Raw genomic sequence first — 7,500 nt, forward strand, 5'->3', positions numbered from 1 at the left:
TTTGGATCGTATGGATGCTATATCAAAACTTAAAATCTCGTGTTGACACATAGTTCCGGCTAGTGATTATGAGTTCACGTCATTCTTGTTTCCGAATAAAAACAATTCTCTTTAATTGCTATGACCTTACAACTTATGTAGTTTGCCTTAAAGTTGGAATGTATGATTTATTGGCAATTACCGATTTGAAATCTCTAGTTTTAAATCATTTGAAATACGGATGATAATATAATCAATATTGTCATATCAACAATGAATGCTGTTAACATTACTTTGAAAATTGTATATTATATGCACGGACGTTTCACAGAGCATACAAAGGCTCTTACGCTTTTAAACTATACGATACGACACGACACTCTCGTAAAGCTGCGAAAAGAAATCTACTTGTATCTATCAATAAGCCATTAAAGAGGACGGCTATGGAATTGGAATTTCACAATCAACCCCGAGAAGATGATTATCGAAATACGACGGGGAGATCACCAGTGTTGAACGACGTGATAGGAAAACGATCCAAGACAACTTTGATACGGATATCATCCAAAGATGGATGGAACTGGTGAACGTAAATATACAGCCGACAAATGAATGGACGTCTGATAATTCGGGTAAAAAAGATTCACGAGTTCTTGAAGGTGGTGAAGATACTGGGTGTTTAGAAGAATGCCATACCATTTTATTCTTTTCTGCTTCATCTGGAAGGTAGAGACTATCATTCTGGGGTCAATGCAGAAGTGTTTGAAAATGGCTAAAGAATCATTTGCTGGCTTTCCTCGAAGCACTCAGCAGTATTGCATTGGACCACACTACAATTCGATGGCCCATGATCACCTCAATGCTCCAACTTCGGCAACTATAAAAACTGATATGATTTCATGGCTCCAATCAGAAAGCACTACAATTTGTATTTTATATCGTTTCGATAATTTAATCACTTTTTGAGGTCCCATTCATCCCGACACAACGCCATGTTGAGACATGGGTTAAATTTAATGATTTGATAATGAAATAAGCTAAAGTGACAAATCACAAATCATAAACTTTTACGTCACAGGCTCTGTGGATGATCAATGGACTGTGTGTGGTCAGCATACATTTGCGAGCCATCGCCTGAAAACGGTATTAAGTCGGGGAATATTGTAATTGTAGTAAATAAAATATGAAAGCTGGGTTAAGTGTAACATGTTTTATTGAGGACAATCTGCATTGTCTCTAAAAGGGTCATTTTAACTTTAAAATCACGTTTTAGTATCTATATCAATCATGCCGACACAATCCTGTTTTGAGTCAGCATTTAAAATTTAGCATCATGTTTAACCAATCACGTGATGATTCATCAATGTTGAACTACAACACTCTTATAAACTGGAAGTTTTTGCTGTTGTTTTTTTTTTTACTCAGAAGGCTGACTTTTTATGCTTTAATTTATTTCATGCGGCAATTGGGATGGTGGGATGCACAAGATAGCTTGAAGACACCGGGTTCGAGTCCCATCCACCGCGCTGAATGGTCTTGACGAGGCACCGCGTATTAGCTCACCAGCGGCGCTGCACTGCGGCTAATGCTTGAGATACTTCATACATGCCTTGAAGTTAATCCTAGAAAATGTTCCCAATGGAATGAAAACAGGCTTTAAAAAATTATGTCATACCTCAATTTACAGGTTTTTACCCTAACAGTTGTTTCCGTCTATTTATTCGTCTGTAAAACGAGAATGAAATAAAACAGAACAATTTCGATGATATTTTGTCTTTCTTTGTTCTGTTTTACAGAGATCTCAAAAACTGCTATGCTCTTAACGTCAAATGATAATAAGCCTATCTATTGTGATATATGTTTTCATTTCATCTACATAAAAATGTTAATCTTACCCTTTTCTTTTGAGGGCCTTTCTGACACCTGTTCACACAAAAGTCCAGAGGAGTAGTCCACCTCTTTCTTTTGATGACTTCAATGTTTTCCGATGCTTTTGCTGCCTGTAGAATAAAATTGAGTAGCCGACGATAAGGGAAGAAATTAACTGCCCATAGCATAACTTTGATTAATTAAAACGTACTTTTATTCTTTTGGCTAATTATGGGTTAACTTTTTATTGTGTGAGGCAATTCTGTCCATTTATATTAAAGTATTTCTGCTTTAACGGGATAAATATTTACCTTCTGAACCTACCTATCCCTATGTAAGGTGCCATAATTCGTTACTATCTGTCGAGTTGTCAGGAACTTAAACCCGACTATAACAGGATAAAAAGTGGCACCAGATAACTTTTGTCTATGGGGAAACTATCTGCCTCCTAGTTGTCTACTCCTACTTGCCACTCTCCTACAGGGACGCGACATTCAAACAATCGAGAAACACCGCCGAAGTTATAAACTAGTACAGCAACACAGAAAACAAACAACGACAAAATGCAATTATCTTTGATATATGTAATTTCTAGAAAAAAAAAGACGAAATTTATTTTATTGGCCTAACTACATTGACTTACAGCATTGTTTGAATCCATCGCGGAACACCATGCCAACGTTATAAACGTGAAGAGATAAACAATGACAAATTCTGTTGGAATACACAAAATATAGTTTATGTATTTAAGCTAATTTTAGAAATAAAATTTGAGAAATTTTTTGATTCATTTACATTACCGATAAGCTGTTGACACTATTATCTTGTCACCTATTGTCAAACTGTCGAAGTGTTTATTGGCCCGGTTCTGACACTAAGAAGTGAGAGTAAGAGAAGAGATCCAGGATGCTACCTTTGAAACTTCTTTTCAAGAGACTCTCCTACAGCTAGCCTAGATGGTGCCGGATCACTAGGATCACCACAAAAGGTTTTATTTAATTGTTTAACCAGTGAACTGCCGTACTCTGGAAAGACACGTATCTAAAAATTTGGCCAGAAAACTTCTCCTTCTAATATCGATCGATCGGAATGGCCATCATCTCGGTGTCTGAAACTCTAAACCTGTGACCTTGCGCTTGTTATACACGTTTATCTAACGGTTGAAACGTTTAGCAACGATGTTCGTCTTGTCTCTGTGACCCCCGTTTATCTAAAATCGAATATCTATTATTTTTTCCCCAGAACTATGTATTATTGATTAATTGGACATTTATATATCATAAACACAACACACACACACACACACACACACACATATACACACACTCCAGCACGTTTCCTCGAACACAGCTTCCTCGAACTCATTCGAATATCCCGAATATTTTCCTTATTATTCTTTGTTATCATTCCATTCCTTCCACGAACTAATTTTTACCCGAACACGGTTTCCTCGAACTAACATCACTCAGCCAACGTAAATTGAAAAAGTAATTAAAGGATTTTTAAAATGCTCCCGGTGACTTCGAACACTGTTGCTTTACTGTGACATTGACAGTTACGTATGTGTTTATCGTGTGTATCTATCTACACTGCGGGGCCCGTTTTCATGAATGAGGACTAGATTTAGTAATTTACAAGTATTAAGCCCAAGCGAAGTAAGTGTCTAAAAAAAACCCGGATTTCAGGAACGCTTTCTAGTCTCGGACTAGCTAGCCTAGAAGTGGGCGTTGTAAGGACGGTGACTAATTCGACTATTTTGTGCGGGTAACATCACGTTTCTACTATACGAAGGCAGGCTATGATACACCAACTTTCATATTCACAACGCAAAAGATTATCAAAGAGGAAATTAGCAACACACGTGATAATGACAGTCGACTGTTATAGACTGCAATGGTGTCCATCGTCGACTGGCAATTCTATATTTAGAACAATGGTAGTTTCAGTCTCATTGAAGCGATGAACACCGAGATTGAAACTCAAAGAAATTGAACAGAAAAAACAAACAAACCAAAAAAAAACAAAAAAAAAAAAAAAACAAAAAAAAAAAAACAAAAAAAAAAAAACAAACAAAAAACCTCCAAAAAACAACAAAAAACAAAAAACAAAAACAAAACAAAACAAAACAAACAGATAATTACACAAAAGAGAAAGTGTGTTCTGATTAATAGTGCCGCGCTGAGGACCGGTCCCAAGAACCGGTTCCACGGTTCATTAGCTGGGACCGGAGGGTCCCAAGGTGACAAACCGTTGGCGGTTCACTTCTTATCTTTCTATTTGAACGGTCCCAGTCTAAACTGTCTTTTCTCGGTCATTTTCTCCGTTCTTTTGCCTAGGTCGTTCGCCTAACCACCCATCCCACTTAATTAATCGCACCAACCCCCTCTTGCACATACGCCCTCTTGTGTGTGTGGTGGGGTAAGAAGGATCGCGAGACGCCTTGGACCATTCCATTACTCGGGGTTAATTTCCTAAGTTACTACAGACTAATGATCGCAATGACAATGATCGATTATGACGACATCACCCCTCTTCTCTAATGGGTTATTCTTTGAAATGAATGTGACTACTATAAGATGTGTGTTTGTGTGTATGTGTGTCTTCGTGTGTGTGTTTCGAACCTAGCTGGTCCGATTTTTTTCTTTTGGCTATCTGTTGTCACCACTCCTTTCTATCGCATTGTTGTCATTCGATGATACAATAATATTTTTATTTCGTTTGGTGTTTTAACTAATCAAATGATTCAAGTTTCACATACTATAGCTTTCTTCAAAAATAACAATTATAACGTCTGTATTTTTAAAAACCACCATCAGATTATTTGGGGGGCCCGATAGGTCAGTTGATAGAGCACTCTCTTTACACACAAGAGGCCAGAGACTGATCCCGGGTGCAGTCGAGCTTTTTATTCTTCTGATCTCTGTCTATTCAGCAGTGAATGGGTAGCTGGGTTTGTTAGATCTGGCGAAAAGTACTTTGGGATATACAGCATCCTATCCAAAGATAGAATATTTTTTTTATTAAAAAAGAAACAAAAAACGTGAGCTTTTATATAGCGCAATATCCACTAAATGTGCTCAAAGCGCTTTACAACGGGTCCCTGACTAATAGCAACACGTAACATGTAGAACGAGACATGACGCCTGTTAGGCGATGTTACAATTTTTTCCGACAGAGACAACAATGTTGACGACCAGGTACTCATTTTACACCTGAGTACGGTAATAGGATGTGAGTAAAGAGTCTTTCAAGGACTAGACTAGGCGCCGAGCGAGGCTCGAACCCAGGACCTTCCGATCCGAAAGCGAGTGTCTTACCACAAGACCACATAGCCGCACGAAAAGAGAAAAAAGGAATGGAGACAACAACAACACCCCCCCCCCCCCCAAAAAAAAATAATTTAAAAAATGAAAACAAACTCTTCCCACTTCCCATACTTTTGGTCCAGCATGTCAAAGACACAAAATATTAACAATCCCTTTTCCTTTCACTCCCTAACATTGACCCGACCCGCTCCATCAATCTTCGCAGACACACACACACACACCCCATGCACACACAAACATAATATGCCTAATGGATAGTGTTATTGCACTATTTTCATGTTTTGAGGCAACCCGCCTTCTACGCTCTCACTTACACTTAGCCGTTTTACAGCCATCTACTGCAGGACCGGTTCCTATCGTATGACGGTCCCAAGGACGCCTTGTGATTGGCCAATGTCGAAAAAGAACCGGTTCATTGACGGTCCCATGATCCTTGTGAATGGCCAATGTCGAAAAAGAACCGGTTTGAACGGGTCCTTGCGGTTCACATTTCCCAGGGACTGTAGAACCGGCGGTCCTAAACATGCTTGGGACCGCTCCGCGCTACTGATTAATCACATTATTTCAGTCAATCGCATTGTCAACAGAATTACTTTTGTCTCCACTATACTTTCTAATCGTTTTTTTTTTGTTCTTTGACGCAAACCCTTTGATTTCGGAGTCTTTCGTTCACTCAACTCACCGAGCCGATAGAATCATGTTTTTTAATTTTTAGTTTTTACTCACAAAGATGTGTACTTTCGACGATCTGCACTCATCTTATAGTTTTTTAAACCTAGCGTCAATGGCAACAGGACACTTTTTGCCTCTGTCATTCGTAACCGACGTATTTTTTTCCAAATCGACATCTAAAAATAGCTGGTATCCTGTTGACGCTATGACGTATCTTAGTTACACGTCTCACAAATGGCTAAAACTTTGTCAAACTTAGTCCGAAGGTGCCGTGATTTTAGTCCCGGACTTGCTTAGTCAGCTCACATGAAATCAGATATTTTCAAGTCATTGACTTAAGTCAGAGATAGCCAGGGACTAAGCGCTAGTACTCGTTCATGAAAACGGCTCCAGCTGTGTCTATCACTCACACACTCCATAGACGTTTCGCATAACCGACACCTCTCACTTCGCCATTCGCTCTAATTTTCAATGCCACGCGCCATGATTTGCAAATGGTTGGCTAAGTTGGCTACGACGGTAAATGAATGTTGTCATAGAGAACCCCTACCCTCTCCACTCCCCCCCCCCCCCCCCACACACACAACTTGTAACGTGCCATGGTACAAAGTTATCTCCCTCAACGTATCAATAGAGCAAATAAACAATAAAGTTCATTTTTTTCCTTCGCAAGCATAAATTTATCTTAGGTTCTATTCCAAGGGAAGACTGGAATAACACAGGTTACAGCCAAAGTACAGCGCCGCAAATTGAGTATGGGAAAGCCATACTGCCCCCGCCTCCCCCTCCTTTTTCCCCCCATCAAGTTGTTATGGCAAGGCACGGTTTCCTCGAATTTTGGTTTCCTCGAATGTCTTTGCAAGTCCCGAGGAGTTCGAGTAGTGCTGGTGTGTGTGTGTGTGTGTGTGTGTGTGTGTGTGTGTGTGTGTGCGTGTGTGTGTATGTGTGTGTGTGTGTTAGAATTTGAACGTTCAATACATTTTCAAGACAAGGTTTTCAACGTGGGTAGGATGCCCGAAGCTCGACGCTGCATAGCTTTGTTTTTTTGTATGCCTTGTATAAAACATTACCGCTCTAAAGCTATTAACGTGCTCTTTGTACTATCAAATAGATAAATATTATTGTTTCCTTAATATAATGCCACACACACGCACGTCTAACACATTAACTAGACTGACACTTAGCGCTACAGAGAGAGAGAGAGAGAGAGAGAGAGAGATTGAGAGAGAGAGAGAGAGAGAGAGAGAGAGAGAGAGAGAGAGAGAGAGAGAGATAGCGATAGCTTCTTTCGTTTCCGTTCAAGTTCAACACAAATAATTCGCGAAAAATAATTTCAACGGACCGCAAGGGAAAGTCCAGTTTGTTCGAGATTTCCTTGTTGGCCCCGGAAAGTGTTCGATGTTTTCGTGTTACCAATATTAACAAAATAGAGGATTAAAACGGGGAATTGTACCAAGTTTGAGATTTTCGTGATTTCGAGATTAGCGTGTTCGAGATGTCCGTGCTCGAGTGTAATTTCCGTAGCTTTCTTGGATTCTTTAAAAATAAGAGCATAATTTGGTATTACGGAAAGCTACATTCACAAATTAATATTAATTTATACTCATGATTAACGTGTTTCACGTCAGTGACAGTATGGAAATCATTGAAAAGT

General features: G+C 39.3%; 1 long non-coding RNA gene across 2 annotated transcripts in view; it reads right to left on the reverse strand.

Annotated features, from left to right (window-relative positions):
• The window catches only part of LOC144971940 (uncharacterized), a 15,598-nt gene that overhangs the window by 6,914 nt on the left and 1,184 nt on the right, over nt 1-7,500 (reverse strand). For both annotated transcript variants that reach the window (XR_013645204.1, XR_013645203.1), the window contains exons 2-3: nt 2,492-2,562; nt 1,875-1,979 (exon numbers count right to left, since the gene is read on the reverse strand). This is a non-coding gene — a long non-coding RNA (uncharacterized LOC144971940). The remainder of the gene's footprint in view (nt 1-1,874; nt 1,980-2,491; nt 2,563-7,500) is intronic.

Source organism: Berghia stephanieae, chromosome 4, assembly GCF_034508935.2.
Source record: "Berghia stephanieae isolate SIO BIC M18660-M18661 chromosome 4, UCSD_Bste_1.3, whole genome shotgun sequence".
Lineage (NCBI taxonomy): Eukaryota > Metazoa > Mollusca > Gastropoda > Nudibranchia > Aeolidiidae > Berghia > Berghia stephanieae.